Consider the following 16,896-nt stretch of genomic DNA (forward strand, 5'->3'; position numbering starts at 1 on the left):
CTTACCATCACGCCCATTCCAGCTGAAGCCAACGATCTCCTGCAATAAAAGAAAAATAATAAAGCAACCTCATCCTTACCTTTCCATGGCTCCCACGACGGCTCCAGCTCTGCTACATCGAGATGACAGGCTGGACCGCAGCAGAACGCTGCCATCCAGCCTGTCATCCCGCAGACACTGAGAAGCGCAGGCATACTTCCACTCCTCAGTGTCTGGCTGTGACGGCATCCAGAGGAGCCGACAATGAACTCGGCTCACCTCATGTACGTCACTGACAGCGTGGGAGAATTCTCCTGCACTCAGCGCTTCAGCGTGAGAATTTTCCCACGCTGTCAGTGACATACATGAGGTGAGGTCATGTCCAATGAACTCGGCGCACCTCATGCACGTCACTGACAGCGTGGGAGAATTCTCACGCTGAAGCGCTGAGTGCAGGAGAATTTTCCCACGCTGTCAGTGACGTGCATGAGGTGAGCTGAGTTCATTGGACATGACCTCGGCTCATCTGGATGCCGTCACAGCGAGACACTGAGGAGCGCAAGCATGCCTGCGCTTCTCAGTGTCTGCGGGATGACAGGCTGGATGGCAGCGTTCTGCTGCGGTCCAGCCTGTCATCTCGATGTAGCAGAGCTGAAGCTGTCCTGGGAACCATGGAAAGGTAAGGATGAGGTTGCTTTATTATTTTACTTTTATTGCAGGAGATCGTTGGCTTCAGCTGGAATGGGCGTGACTGTAAGTATGGTTTAATTTAGAACAATAAAGAATTGTGTCTTTATTTCAATTAAAGGACTTTTTTCTGGGTGTTTGTGTTTTTTTTAAATACTTTACTAGAAATTCATGGCGGTCATGTCTAATATTGGCGTGACCCCATGAATTTCGGGCTTAGGGCCAGCTGATAATGCCAAGCTGGCCTTAACCCCTTTATTACCCAGTGAGCCACCGCACCAGGGCCCTGGATGAGTTGGGTACAGCGCCAGAAGATGGCGCTTCTATGAACGCGCCATTTTCCGGGGCGGCTGCGGACTGCAATTTGCAGCGGGTGGGGCCCAGAAAGCTTGGGTCTCCCTGCGCTGCAGATTCCAGCCCCCAGCTGCCTAGTTGTACCTGGCTGGACACAAAAATAGGGCGAAGCGCCACACATTTTTTTTTTAAATTATTTCATGAAATTCATGGAATAATTAAGAAAAAAAGGGCTTCCCTATATTGTTGTGTCCGGCCAGGTACAAATAGGCAGCTGGTGGTTGGGGGCAGCCCGTTCCTGCCTGCTGTACCTGGCTGGACACAAATATAGTGCGAAGCCCCACGTCAATTTTTTTTTAATTATTTCATGAAATAATTAAAAAAAAAAGGGCTTCCCTATATTGTTGTGTCTGGCCAGGTACAAATAGGCAGCTGGTGGTTGGGGGCAGCCCGTTCCTGCCTGCTGTACCTGACTGGACACAAATATAGGGCGAAGCCCCACATCAATTTTTTTTAATTATTTCATGAATTTCCTGAAATGATTTAAAAAAAATTGACGTGGGGCTTCGCACTATATTTGTGTCCAGCCAGGTACAGCAGGCAGGAACGGGCTGCCCCCAACCACCAGCTGCCTATTTGTACCTGGCCAGACACAACAATATAGGGAAGCCCTTTTTTTCTTAATTATTTCATGAATTTCATGAAATAATTTAAAAAAAAAAATACGTGAAGCTTCTCTCTATTTTTGTGTCCAGCCAGGTACAACTAGGCAGCTGGGGGATGGAATCTGCAGCGCAGGGAGGCCCAAGCTTTCTGCCCCCCCCCCCCCCCCGCTGAAAATTGCAGTCCGCAGCCACCCCGGAAAATGGCGCGTTCATAGAAGCTGGATGCTGTACCTGGCTGGCATACAAAAATATGGCGAAGCCCACGTCAAAAGTTTTGGGAAAAATTAATTAAAAAATAAATAATAATTTAGGGACTGCATCTTTATTAACTCCTCAAATGTCATTTAGTGTTAAAATAAAGGATTTATTTTAAAAAAAATTGACGTGGGGCTTCGCCCTATATTTGTGTCCAGCCAGGTACAGCAGGCAGGAACAGGCTGCCCCCAACCACCAGCTGCCTATTTGTACCTGGCCGGACACAACAATATAGGGAAGCCCTTTTTTAAAAAAATTATTTCATGAAATAATTAAAAAAAAATTGACGTGGGGCTTCGCACTATATTTGTGTCCAGCCAGGTACAGCAGGCAGGAATGGGCTGCCCCCAACCACCAGCTGCCTATTTGTACCTGGTTGGACACAACAATATAGGGAAGCCCTTTTTTTCTTAATTATTCCATGAATTTCATGAAATAATTTAAAAAAAAAATGCGTGGGGCTTCGCCCTATTTTTGTGCCCAGCCAGATACAACTAGGCAGCTGGGGGCTGGAATCCGCAGCGCAGGGAGACCCAAGCTTTCTGGGCCACCCCCGCTGCAAATTGCAGTCCGCAGCCGCCCCAGAAAATGGCGTGTTCATTGAAGCGCCATCTTCTGGTGCTGTACCCAACTCATCCAGGGCCCTGGTGCGGTGGCTCACTGGGTAATAAAGGGGTTAAGGCCAGCTTGGTATTATCAGCTGGCCCCAAGCCCAAAATTCATGGGGTCACGCCAATATTAGACATGACCACCATGAATTTCTAGTAAAGTATTTAAAAAAACACAACACCCAGAAAAAAGTCCTTTAATTGAAATAAACACACAATTCTTTATTGTTCTAAATTAAACCATACTTACCGTCACGCCCATTCCAGCTGAAGCCAACGATCTCCTGCAATAAAAGTAAAATAATAAAGCAACATCATCCTTACCTTTCCATGGCTCCCACGACAGCTTCAGCTCTGCTACATCGAGATGACAGGCTGGACCGCAGCAGAACGCTGCCATCCATCCTGTCATCCCGCAGACACTGAGAAGCGCAGGCATACTTCCACTCCTCAGTGTCTGGCTGTGACGGCATCCAGATGAGCCGAGGTCATGTCCAATGAACTCAGCTCACCTCATGTACGTCACTGACAGCGTGGGAAAATTCTCCTGCACTCAGCACTTCAGCGTGAGAATTTTCCCACACTGTCAGTGACGTGCATGAGGTGAGCTGAGTTCATTGGACATGACCTCACCTCATGTATGTCACTGACAGCGTGGGAGAATTCTCACGCTGAAGCGCTGAGTGCAGGAGAATTTTCCCACGCTGTCAGTGACGTGCATGAGGTGAGCTGAGTTCATTGGACATGAACTCGGCTCATCTGGATGACGTCACAGAGAGACACTGAGGAGCGCAAGCATGCCTGCGCTTCTCAGTGTCTGCGGGATGACAGGCTGGATGGCAGCTTTCTGCTGCGGTCCAGCCTGTCATCTCGATGTAGCAGAGCTGGAGCTGTCCTGGGAACCATCGAAAGGTAAGGATGAGGTTGCTTTATTATTTTTCTTTTATTGCAGGAGATCGTTGGCTTCAGCTGGAATGGGCGTGACGGTAAGTATGGTTTAATTTAGAACAATAAAGAATTGTGTCTTTATTTCAATTAAAGGACTTTACTCTGGGTGTTTGTGTTTTCTTTTAACTTTGACTATGGGGTTAGTAATGGGGGTGTCTTATAGACGCCTCTCCATTACTAACCTGGGCTTGATGTCAGCTGGCATTATAAGCTGACATCAACCCCAACCCTATTACCCCCTGCCACCGCACCAGGGCAGCGTGGAAGAGCGAGGCTAAGTGCCAGAATTGGTGCATCCTATGGATGCGCCATTTCTGGGGCGGCTGACGGCTGGTGTTTCTAGCCTGGGAGGGGGCCAATATTCATGGCACCCTTCCTGGGCTATTAATATCAGCCCCCAGCTGTCTGCCTAGCCTGTGCTAGCTATTAAATTAGGGGGGACCCCACGTTATTTTTTTGGGGGGGTTCCCCCATTTTAATAGCTAGTAAAGGCTAGGTATTCAGCTGGGGGCTGATATTAGTAGCCTGGGAAGCTCCGTGGGTATTACCCCCTTCCCAGGCTTCAAACATTTGCCCCAGCTGTCTGCTTAACCTCCGCTAGAGCCTAAAATTAAGGGGAACCCCACGCCAATTTTTTTTTAAATAAATCCTTTATTTTAACACTAAATGACAAGTACAGTAATCAACACTGTCACTGTACTTCATATATATGTGACTGACATGTTTCTATCTATCTAATCTATGTGTGATTCTCTATTCTTTCTGTTCTAAATTGTCGGGTACAGATGCTGAATTGCCGGCCGGCTTTCTTAAAGAGACGGTGCATGAAAACACTATTATTTTTTTAAATAAATCCTTTACACTAAATGACAAGTACAGTAAGCAACACTGTCACTGTACTTCATATATATGTGACTGACATGTTTCTATCTATCTAATCTATGTGTGAAGCTCTATTCTTTCTGTTATAAATTGTCGGGTACCGCTGCTGAATTGCCGGCCGGCTTTTTTAAAGAGACGGTGCACGAAAACACTAATATTTTTTTTAATAAATCCTTTACACTAAATGACAAGTACAGTAAGCAACACTGTCACTGTACTTCATATATATGTGACTGACATGTTTCTATCTATCTAATCTATGTGTGAAGCTCTATTCTTTCTGTTGTAAATTGTCGGGTACCGGTGTATGCCGCTGATGAATTGCCGGCTTTTCATGTCATTCTACATTATTCTTAGTTGTTTTACTTCATGTAGAATTAACCTACAAGGAAAGAAAGGGTTTATTTTCATTCCGATATTTGTGTCCCATTGACTTGCATTGGTTTCCGGTATCGGAATCGGCGATATCCGATACTTTTTGGGTATCGGCCCGATCCAATCCGATACGATATTTCCTGATATCGGAAGGTATCGCTCAACACTACTCATAACATGAAACATAGTTGCCACATAAAGGAAATTTCCAGGGACCTTAGTTAAAAAAACATGTGTGTTTATTTTTGGCACTTCTTTATATTACTCAGTTTGTTAAAATTATCTTTAAATCAACATTGACACCTACCACATCTAGAGAGTCAGGGATGTTCTTTACTTATGTGACAAGTGTACAACATAATTTCCATGGGAGTAACAATGGCACTACTGACAGGGTTGTGACCCCAACTGAGCCCTTACACAAGTCTCTTATAAGCAAGTCTTACAAGCAAGTAGACGTTGCAATATGCTAGCCTTGCTCGCAGCATTATCTATGCAAGCAAGAGAGCTTTTCAGATTGTGGTGATGGTAAGTGGCTGGCAGACGGTACCGTATAAAATATTTGCTGGATGACTGTGCGCTGTTGGTAATTGTTTATAAAGTATGCCGGCTGCTTGTTAATTATGCCGCCCGCAGCAATGTCTTGTTGGCGCACAGAGGATAGCGCCACATATTTATGAAACTATCATCCTACGAAACAGCTCATGCATAGAGGACTAATGGGAGTTGTAGTAATGATGTGTTCACCACTAAAACAATCCCCTAACCAAATAAACGGAGCTGGTTATCAAACACAGAATTTCTGCAACAAGTTTTACATATGTGACTATGGTAACATCTACTGAATGAAACTGACTGCATAGTGGACTGTGACAAATACACCCAACAGTGACTAAGGACGCTAAATAGTGAACTAAGATATGTGACAACGTGGCTTTTTTTTTAGATTTTACAGCTTTGCTATTTAAACCATTGAACTTTCCATATTCTCTCCAATAGTATGCTTTTTGATTTATAACATCTTACGACTAAAATCTTACAAATGAGAAAACATGTTGGCCATATGGTAAAGCCAATGGACTTCTACTTAGATGAATAATATACATGAAAAACTTCATTTGCTACATTACTTCGTGCATAGTTTAACCCCCGAATCAAAACTAGTTCTTAAAACTTTAACAGCAAGTATAACACCGCACTAACACAAACCTACAGAACTGTCACTGAATATATGCAACATTAGACAATTTACACACATTTTTATTAAGAAAAAAATGTGATATTTTATAGATTAATTAATATTAATTTACTTTTATAAAAGTATTTCTATGTTAATCACAATTCCAAGGAGAAAACTATGACAAAACATGTATGTAGCTGTACTATAACAATAGGTCAAATTGATTTATGGACAAGTAATATAAAACACCTATTAATTTAGTAAATACACTTCATACATGAAGTAACCCAAAAGGTTCTTAGGTCTAATCTTTGGCACCTTGACATGCAGTACTGGTCAAAAGTTTGGACACCCCTGTTTATGCAATGGTTTTCCTCGTTCTTAGTAGATAGTGCATATTATAGATGCAGACTGAAAGCAGCAAAACAACATAGTAACAGATATAAAATAAGGAGTAAAGAAACACGTGTGTAACAAATCAGGATATGTGATAAATCTTAGATTCCTCAAAGTGCCCCCTTTTTACAGCTTCATCAGGTCGTCACCTGCAATTGTCTGCCAGCAGACTAAAAGGAGTTCCCAGAGGTGCTGAGCACTTGTTGGCTACCTTATCTTCACTATGTCGTCCATCTCAACCCGAGCAATGTCAATTTACTTGAGGTAGGGTGATTGTGGAGGACAAGTCATCTGCCACAGTGCTGAATCCCTTTCCTTCTTGATCACATAACCCTTACATTGCTTGGAGGTATTTTGGATCAATTTCCAGTGGCACCAAAAATAATGGTCCCAGTATGTGCAAACTAGATGAGATAGCATGTCTTTGCAGAATTCTGTGGTAGCCATGCTGGGTAATTTTCCTAGAATTTGGAATAAATCACCAACAATGTCCTCCTCTATGCTTCACAGTGGGCACCACACATCTGCTCATCTTTTCTGCATCTCACAAAGGCATAGTGGTTGGTACCAAAAATCTGAAGTGTTGAATCATCAGACCACAGCACAGATTTCCACTGATCTAATGTCCAGTTCTTATGATGCTTAGTCCAAACAAGTCTTATCTTGTTTGTAGTCCTCAGTAGTGGCTTCTTTGAAGCGGTTCAACCATGAAAGCCTGCTTCTCGCTGCCTCCTCTGGACAGTAGATGTTGAGATGTGTCATCTCATTGATGTCCATACATCATTTATGAGGATTGTTATCTGAGGTGCTGTCATTATGTTATTCTGAGGCTGGTAACTCTCATGAACTGATCCTCTACAGCAGAGGTAATTCTTAGTCCTTCTTTTCTGGGGCGGTACTCATGAGAGCCAGTTTCATCATAGTGATTGATGGGTTACATGACTGCACTTGAGGATTACTTGAAGGTTCTAGCAATTTTTCAGATCGACTGACCTTCATGTCTTAAAGTAATGATGAACTGTTGTCTCTCCACTTATTTGAGTGGTTCTTTCCATATTCTGGCGCAGAACATTTGTGGATAGGGCTCAACACTGTATGGAACTGTATACCAAACTGCCTCTGCAAAACAAACCTGATGGTCACAAACACTTTCCTGAAGGCAGGGGTCTCCACAAATGAACTTTTGAGGAGGCTTATCTGTTCACTGGAAGTAATTCCAGGTGATAACCTGCTGAAGCTGCTGGCTTGAATGCCAATGGGGGAGGAGGGTAAAGCTGTCATCAGATTAAAAGGGGCGTTCCTTGAGGAATCAAACAGTAAAATACACATTACGATTTGTTTCACTCATGTTTCTTTAACAATTTGGATGTCACGCACGAAGGGATGAGGGGAAGGAAGCCCAGACACTAGGTAAAGGGGGAGTGGAGACCCCTAGGCATATCTAGTAGCACCCTGCCTACCCTACCATCTCTATATTGGTTCCACACCAATCGCCAAGCAGGAAACCTAAGCCCTGTATATCCCTAGAGCTAGGCCCTGGATAGGGAAGGGGGGGTGAGCACTGGTCAGTCCCTACTATAAAGTAAAGACACCAAGGGAGACAAACAAAGGGGGGAAAACTTAGCTTGAGCAGACACCAGAGAGATAACATCAAATGTCCTCCAAGGGCACCAGAGAGGAAGCTAGCTGACTGCTATAGCTCCAAGCCTTCACAAGGGAAAATGAGAATATCAACGGTGACTCCCTAAAGCAGACTGAGAGTTTATAAACTCCCTGACCAGGGTGAGTCAATCAGAGCAGGAGGGAGGTTACCGCTGGGTCCAAAAGTAAGAAGGATTAAGAAGGCGTTTGCAATGCCAAAAGCAGTGACCTTCTGCAGCCAGCTGCAGAGCGACTGTCTGTTACATCTGACACACCCATGACAGTGGATTTCTCTGGAATAATACATCAGATCGCAGATATCAAGGCATCATTTTATTTTGCTTTCTATGACCTACATGCCCATATAGACAGCTTAGGAGGGTTGATCCTACTGACAGATTCCCTTTAATGAAGGAGCATTTTGGAGTAGGATGTGCCGAATTCATTCACATGCCTTTTTATTTATTATATGTGGTAACACTGTATAACTCTCACATACAGTATCCTTATAAGAAATAACATTTATTTTAAATATATAGGGTGGGCCATTTATATGGATACACCTAAATTAAATGGGAATGGTTGGTGATATCAACTTCCTGTTTGTGGCACATTAGTATATGGGAGGGGGAAAACTTTTCCAGATGGGTAGTGACCATGGCGGCCATTTTGAAGTCGGCCATTTTGGATCCAACTTAATTTTTTTCAATGGGAAGAGAATCATGTGTATAAATGGCCCACCCTGTATAGACTTACAGGTGCATCTCACTAAATTAGAATATCATCAAAAAGTTAATTCATTTCAGTTCTTCAATACAAAAAGTGAAACACATATATTATATAGAGTCATTACAAACAGAGTGATCTATTTCAAGTGTTTATTTCTGTTAATCTTGATGATTATGGCTTACAGCCAATTAAAACACAAACGTCATTATCTCAGTAAATTAGAATACTCTATAACAACAGCTTGAAAATGTTTTTAAAATCCAAAATGTTGGCCTACTGAAATGTATGTTCAGTAAAGGCACTCAGTACTTGGTCAGGGCTCCTTTTGCATCAATTACTGCATCAATGCAGCGTGGCATGGAGGCGATCAGCCTGTGGCACTGCTGAGGTGTTATGGAAGCCCAGGTTGCTTTGATAACAGCCTTCAGCTCATCTGCATTGTTGGGGTCTGGTGTCTCTCATCTTCCTCTTGACAATACCCCATAGATACTCTATGGGGTTAAGGTCAGGCGAGTTTGCTGGCCAATCAAGCACAGTGATACTGTTGTTTTTAAACCAGATATTGGTACTTTTGTCAGCGTGGACAGGTGCCAAGTCCTGCTGGAGAATGAAATTTCCATCTCCAAAAAGCTTGTTGGCAGAGGGAAGCATGAAGTGCTCTAAAATTTCCTGGTAGACGGCTGCGCTGACTTTGGTCTTGATAAAACACAGTGGCCCTACACCAGCAGATGACATGGCTCCCCAAACCATCACTAATTGTGGAAACTTCACACTAGACCTCAAGCAGCTTGGATTGTGGCCTCTCCACTCTTTCTCCAGACTCTGGGACCTTGATTTCCAAATTAAAATTGGAACTCTGGGACCTTATGGAGTGTGTCAATGACTGCCTTCTGGACATCTGTCAAGTCATCAGTCTTCCCCATGATTGTGGAACCTACTGAAACAGAGTAAGGGACCTTTTTAAATGCTTAGGAAGCCTATGTAGGGGTTTTTTGTTAGTTATTTTAATTTGCTGAGATAATGACTTTTGTGTTTTCAGAATTTTTAACCTGTCATCAGGATCAGGCATGTGAGGGGTCACAGATGGGTCTTACAGTCTGAATGTAATCCGGTGGATTAGTGGTGGCGGTGGAGCGGGATCATATTTGTGTCATTTGACAGCAGGAGTGGGGCGATGCTGTGGACTTCCCTGGGTTGGGAGGAGGCTGTGTCTTGGCGGTGCGATGCAGGAGCGGAGTCCCCGCTGTGCACATTTACCTCGTGGTAGGCTTCAGTTAAATGGTGCCAGAGGCGGCGCATGCGCAGATTGACATCTTGGCTCGTCTTTGAGAGGGGATCTAAATCTGAACATGTGTCGACAACCTGTGCCATTTTCCTGAAGCCTACCACGAGGTGAATGTGCACAGCGGGGACTCCGCTCGCTCCTGCATCGCACCGCCAAGGCACCGCCTACTTCCAACCCAGGGCCCGCAGCATCGCCCCACTTCTGCTGCCGCTGGTTCCCTGTAGTGATGACCCTCCTCCTGCCTCATGTGGCTCCGCTCCACCGCCCCCGAACTCCTGGTAAGCTACATTCGGACAATAAGATGCACCTCCATTTTCCGCCATTGGGGTAAAAAAGTGTGCCTTATAGTCTGAAAATTACAGTAAATACCTAAAAAATGTAAAAAAAAGAGAGGGGAAAAAAGTACCACTCATCCCACAAAATAAGACTTCATATTGTTCTTATTTTGTTAATACAAATTAGAAAAATAAATTATTTCTGGAATGCTGAGATAAAAAAAAATTGATTAGTCCTGAAACAGTTAAAGTTTGCCCTGCCTAGTGGCTTCCACCTCAGTAGTTGTCTTATCCATTTTAGAGGAAGTGCACATTTCAAACATGGAATAAAATGATTCACATTTATATTAGTCAGGTGTAAGTAACTATGGGTTTTAGCTGTAAAAAAAGCTTTTTTATTTTATTTTCAAAATGGACAATTTGCATTTTAACTATAATTAATACAATTATTGCAGAACTGCAAAGGAGCTGGAACATTACAGTCATACAAAGTAAAACGACTGGCTGCTGACATATAATAAATGAGCACAAATAAAACCCATGGCTTTGTTGGTTGCCTCAGCTCAGGTACTGTGAATATCATCGCTCCACATCCATTCATTCTTATCTAATTCTAAGTCAAATTAGAAAAAAAATTATGCAACAACCCTAAAGCCGACCAGACAGCTTAGAATCTAAGCAGGCATGTCCAAAGTCCGGCCCGCGGGCCATTTGCGGCCCGCGGTCCGGACTAATAAGGCCCCCAGGTATCCAGCAGCATGTACCTTGCGGCCGCTGCCGCTCTCGTCGCCACCGCCGCTCTCGTCGCCACCGCCGCTCAGTACTCCGGCGCAGGGAGAAGAGCCGAAATCTCGGACATCGCGAGATTTCGGCTTTCCTTCTCCCTGCGCCGGAGTACTGAGCGGCGGCAACCGGCCAGCCAAGATCTCGCGACGTGCGAGATCTCCAGCCCCCAGGGGTTGTAAGACGTTCAGAGGTCAGATAGGCTGAAGACCTCAGCTTAGTTGTGTAAAATTATATAAATAATATATATATTAAGTTATATATAAGTCCCTGCGCCACCTTACACCTCCAGAAAGGTTAGGCCAGCAGGGCTCTCACACAAGCTTGTGGTAGCAAGCTGTCATACCCTTCATTAACCCCTGACTGCCTGTCACTGTGCTATAATTCCATTATCTGATGTGCGACTGTTGCACAGCTTGCTATTCTCTGCCTGTGTTATAAAGCATATAGCAGTATCTTATTTTTGCTGTTCCACCCTCTGCGCCTTTTAATCTCTCCCCTTCTGGCCAATTTTTATAATGGCAACTACAAATAAGAAACGAAAAGTTGACAGTGAGGGCCGCCGCTTCCAGGACAAGTGGAAAGTAGAATATTTTTTCACTGAAATAAAGAATCACTGTGTTTGTCTGATATGCCAAGAGACCGTTGCTGTTTATAAAGAATTTAATGTCAAGCGACACTATCAGACGAGACATAGCACATACGACAAGCTAACAGGGCACGACCGAAGTGAAAAGTATAAGCAACTTGAAGCTGTTTTATTGTCACAACAGCGATTTTTTACAAGAGCCCGTGAGTCAAATGAAAATGCCACAAAGGCGAGCTATGAGGTGGCAGCGTTAATTGCTAAAAATTGCAAATCTTTTGCAGAGGGTGACTTTATCAAAGAATGTGTTATGAAAATGGTAGAGAATGTCTGTCCCGAGAAGAAGCAAGAGTTTTCCAACATTTGCCTGGCTCGTAACACTGTAGCACGGAGAATTGAAGAAATTTCATCGGATATTAAGAGACAGTTAATGTCAAAAGGAGCTGATTTTGACTTCTTTTCAATAGCCTGTGATGAAAGCACGGACCTATCTGACACGGCTCAGTTGCTGATTTTTTTAAGAGGGGTGGACGATGAAATGAATGTGACTGAAGAGCTACTTGACCTCCAGAGCCTCAAGGATCAAACAAGAGGGAAAGATTTATTTGATTCTGTTAGTTCTGCCATAGATGACATGAAACTGCCTTGGAACAAAGTTACTGGGATTATTACTGATGGGGCACCTGCCATGACTGGTGAACGAAGTGGATTATCAACCCTAATCTGTAACAAGGTGAGCGAAGAAGGAGGCAAAGCTATTAAACTTCATTGCATCATTCATCAACAAGTTCTCTGTGCTAAACATCTCCAATATGATCATGTTATGAAACCGGTACTAAAGACCATTAATTTTATCCGCTCTAAAGCCCTGTGCCACCGCCAGTTTAAACAGTTTCTACTGGATATCCAGGCTGAATATGAAGATGTTTCATATCATAACGATGTAAGATGGCTCAGTCGGGGGTCTGCACTGCAACGTTTCTACTCTCTCAGAAAGGAAATAGGAGAATTCTTGGAAACAAAGGGACAAACGATGCGAGAACTATCTGATCCAATTTGGCTGGCTGATTTGGGGTTTCTAGTCGACCTAACAAAGCATCTGAATGTACTGAACATGAATCTTCAGGGCAAAGATGCAGCGGTGAACCAACTTTATTCACACCTCAAAGCCTTTGGAACAAAGCTGCAACTTTTCCTAAGGCAGTTGTCACAAACACCGCCCAATACCATCCATTTTTCAGCGCTACAGGAAATAATTAACAGTTTTCCACAGGATGATATCCATGCGCAAATAAGCAGGTATGCAGCAGACATCACATCTCTGGCTGGGGAGTTTCAACGGCGCTTTCAAGATTTTGCAGCTATTGAAAAGGAGATCAGCATTTTCTCCTCTCCATTCTCTGTTGACCCCGACAATGCTCCTGATCAGTTGCAGCTCGAGCTCATTGAGCTACATTGTGACAGCGAGTTACGCAGTCGTCATCAACAGCTCTCTCTTGTTAACTTTTACCGCCAACTGGATAAGAGCCGGTTTCAAGAGATTCGAACATTGGCTAAGAAAACCCTGAGCTTGTTTGGCTCAACATATTTGTGTGAGAAGACATTCTCTGTTATGAACTTTAACAAGAACCGCGTGAGGACAAGACTAAGTGACTCTCACCTGCGTGACATTTTGCGCATCAAAACCACGGCCATTGAACCAGACCTAGTCTATGTGCTGCAGTCCAGATCCCAGTTTCACCCTTCACATTAGTGCAGGCTAGTTTCTTTTTTTTAATTGAGATTAATATGTTGTAAAATCTCAATTAATGTCAGTTGGATAGACAGTTATATATTTGAACACATGTATACTTGCTGTTATGTTCCTGTTCACATTTTTTGAACTTATAAGTTGACAGACAACCTTACATTACTTTGTGTAATGTACTTTAAAATGTTCCTGAGATATCTCAGTTTCCTGTTTTTATTATATTAAAGGGGTTGTCCAAGTTCAGAACCCAGACATACCCCCTTTTTCACCCAGGCAGCCCCCCTGCCATGGGCATCAAAGCATCTCATGCTCCGATGTGCTCCCTTGCCCTGTGCTATTTACAATGACACACTGCCGGTAGGAGGCTTCACCGGCTCTAATGTGCAGGCTTTAGCGCTGCTCTAGCTGGTTTACTGGTGATAAAGCCCGCCCATCAGTGCCGGTGACGTCACTGGGCTTTCTGCCAGCCCCGTGGAGAGCCGGGTATGTCACTAGAACTCCAGAAAATGCCTTTCCTCTGCGCAATTTAGTGCAGGGCAAAAGTAGGACATTGGAGCATAAACTGCTTCGATGCTCAAGTCGGGGAGGGGCTTCCTGGGTGAGAATGGGGGTATGTCTGGGTTAACCCCTTTAAGGCAGATTGATTAAACACCTGTTTAGATTTGTCATCCAAGTCACAAAATAAAAAGTATGCCGTTTTCAATAAACTTTGCAAAAAAAGTTTATTTGCATTCATTTTAATGGTCCAAAGAATGTCAAGCAAAATGATCGGCCCTCGCACATGTTCACTTCATCAAATTTGGCACTCTTAGAAAAAAGTTTGGACACCCCTGGCTTAGATGGTCATCAGCCGAACCATGGTTTGAGCGATCCTTTGACAGCAGCTGTCTCGGCCGATTGTCCCATCCACTACAATGCTGATAGAGCCGAGCGCCCCTGTTTTCTCTACGAGAGAGCCATCGTCATGTTTGGCTGCGGCTTATCTCCAGGAGGCAATATGATCAGTCTGAAATCAGACATGCCACATCAATATTTCCCCCAAAAATAAGTTGTCCAGGGCTCCCATATACATTAGACTGTCGGCCCAAACCCGTCGGTATCTGCAGGTTTGGCCAACATTAGTATAATGTGAATGGGAAGCTTAACATGTATCTCTACACATCTAGGCTAATAGGAAAGACAAGAGTTACTTTACCTCATCAGATGGACGTCAGGATCTGTAGTGCTGCTTTTTGTGTAATTGTGTTCTTATTTCAAATGTTCCTTATGAAAACAGGAAGGCTAAAAAGAGGAAATCAGTTCTTAGTAATGATGAAAGAACTGCTTCTCTACCTTACGCCAAGTATGGAGCACAACAATTAAAACACATTGTAATTACTGAGAAAGGTCACATCTTTATACAATATCAATGAACAGACGATTCAGCTTCAACTGTTTTATCATCAGTCATGGACAGGATTCCGTTGCCTATTCTATGATAGTAGGCACTTATTTCCGATCACTTGTAGTGTTCTCCTGGGTTATATAATATACGAGTGAAATTCCTCTTAGCAGCATTATATGGTCTGTCCCATGTGGACAACCTCATGTGACAGTCACTGGTCCGGATAGGGTTGCCATCAGGGAAGTTAGATGGTCTTAAGCTTGGGAAAAATGCAAATTAGTAACAAAGTGATATCTATCCTCACCTGTGAGCACTCATCTGTCACCCAATAGTCATCTCATGGGACCAATTAATAATGTTACTAATACATGAATGTTAATTAATTAATGAATTAATATACCATGAATGGGCTGTTCAATATCTTATAGGGCATATGTAATATACTATGAATACCTTTGACTATTCACTATAGGCATAGGGCTGTGTTCTATCATTATAGTTTACCACTGACTTATATTACATAAGTCACATATACTTTAAATAACTATTTATTTTTGTACACCCCCTGTGCCAAACGCATACAGGTGCTTCTCACAAAATTAGAATATCATCAAAAAGTTAATATATTTCAGTTCTTCAATACAAAAAGTGAAACTCATATATTATATAGAGTCATTACACACAGAGTGATCTATTTCAAGTGTTTATTTCTGGTAATGTTGATGATTATGGCTTACAGCCAATGAAAACACAAAAGTCATTATCTCAGTAAATTAGAATAATGAACAAAAAACACCTGCAAAGGCTTCCTAAGCGTTTAAAAAGGTCCCTTACTTTGTTTCAGTAGGCTCCACAATCATGGTGAAGACTGCTGACTTGACAGATGTCCAGAAGGCAGTCAATGACACACTCCACAAGGAGGGTAAGCCACAAAAGGTCAATGCTAAAGAAGCTGGCTGTTCACAGAGTGCTGTATCCAAGCATATTAATGGAAAGTTGAGTGGAAGGAAAAAGTGTGGTAGAAAAAGTTGCACAAGCAACTGGGATAACTGCAGCCTTGAAAGTATTATTAAGAAAAGGCTATTCAAAAATCTGGGGGAGATTCACAAGGAGTGGACTGCTGCTGGAGTCATTGCTTCAAGACTCGCCACACACAGATGTATCCAGGACATGGGCTACAAGTGTCTCATTCCTTGTGTCGAGCCACTCATGACCAATAGACAAGGCCAGAAGCGTCTTACCTGGGCCAAGGAGAAAAAGACCTGGACTGTTACTCAGTGGTCCAAGGTGTTATTTTCAGATGAAAGTAAATGTTGCATTTCATTTGGAAATCAGGGTCCCAGAGGAAGAGTGGAGAGGCCACAATCCAAGCTGCTTGAGGTCTAGTGTGAAGTTTCCACAATCAGTGATGGTTTGGGGAGCCATGTCATCTGCTGGTGTAGGTCCACTGTGTTTTATCAACACCAGCCATCTACCAGGAAATTTTAGAGCACTTCATGCTTCCCTCTGCCGACAAGCTTTTTGGAGATGGAAATTTCATTCTCCAGCAGGACTTGGCCCCTGTCCACACTGCCAAAAGTACCAATACCTGGTTTAAAAACAACAGTATCACTGTGCTTGATTGGCCAGCAAACTCGCCTGACCTTAACCCCATAGAGAATCTATGGAGTATTGTCAAGAGGAAGATGAAAGACACCAGACCCAACAATGCAGATGAGCTGAAGGCTGCTATCAAAGCAACCGGGGCTTCCATAACACCTCAGCAGTGCCACAGGCTGATCGCCTCCATGCCACGAAGCATTGATGCAGTAATTGATGCAAAAGGAGCCCCGACAAAGTATTGAGTGCATTTACTGAACATACATTTCAATAGCCCAACATTTTGGATTTTAAAAACATTTTTCAAGCTGTTGTTATGAAGTATTCTAATTTACTGTGATAATAACTTTTGTGTTTTCATTGGCTGTAAGCCATAATCATCAACATTAACAGAAATAAACGCTAGAAATAGATCACTCTGTCTGTAATGACTCTATTTAATATCTGAGTTTCACTTTTTGTATTGAAGAACTGAAATAAATTAACTTTTTGATGATATCCTAAATTTGTGAGAAGCACCTGTATATACACTGTGTTCCAAATTATTATGCAAATAATATTTTCTCAGATTTTCCCAAATTACCTATATGAATTG

General features: G+C 43.0%; 1 protein-coding gene across 1 annotated transcript in view; it reads right to left on the minus strand.

Annotated features, from left to right (window-relative positions):
* The window catches only part of ITGB2 (integrin subunit beta 2), a 170,399-nt gene extending 155,798 nt beyond the window's left edge, over positions 1–14,601 (minus strand). The window contains exon 1 of the mRNA XM_073646550.1: positions 14,514–14,601. The gene's annotated coding sequence lies outside the window, so the exon portion shown is untranslated. The remainder of the gene's footprint in view (positions 1–14,513) is intronic.
* Positions 14,602–16,896: the final 2,295 nt, after the last annotated feature.

The sequence above is a fragment of the Phyllobates terribilis genome, unplaced genomic scaffold (genome assembly GCF_046119375.1).
Source record: "Phyllobates terribilis strain yellow unplaced genomic scaffold, ASM4611937v1 Scaffold_9__5_contigs__length_417890890, whole genome shotgun sequence".
NCBI classification, from domain to species: Eukaryota; Metazoa; Chordata; class Amphibia; order Anura; family Dendrobatidae; genus Phyllobates; species Phyllobates terribilis.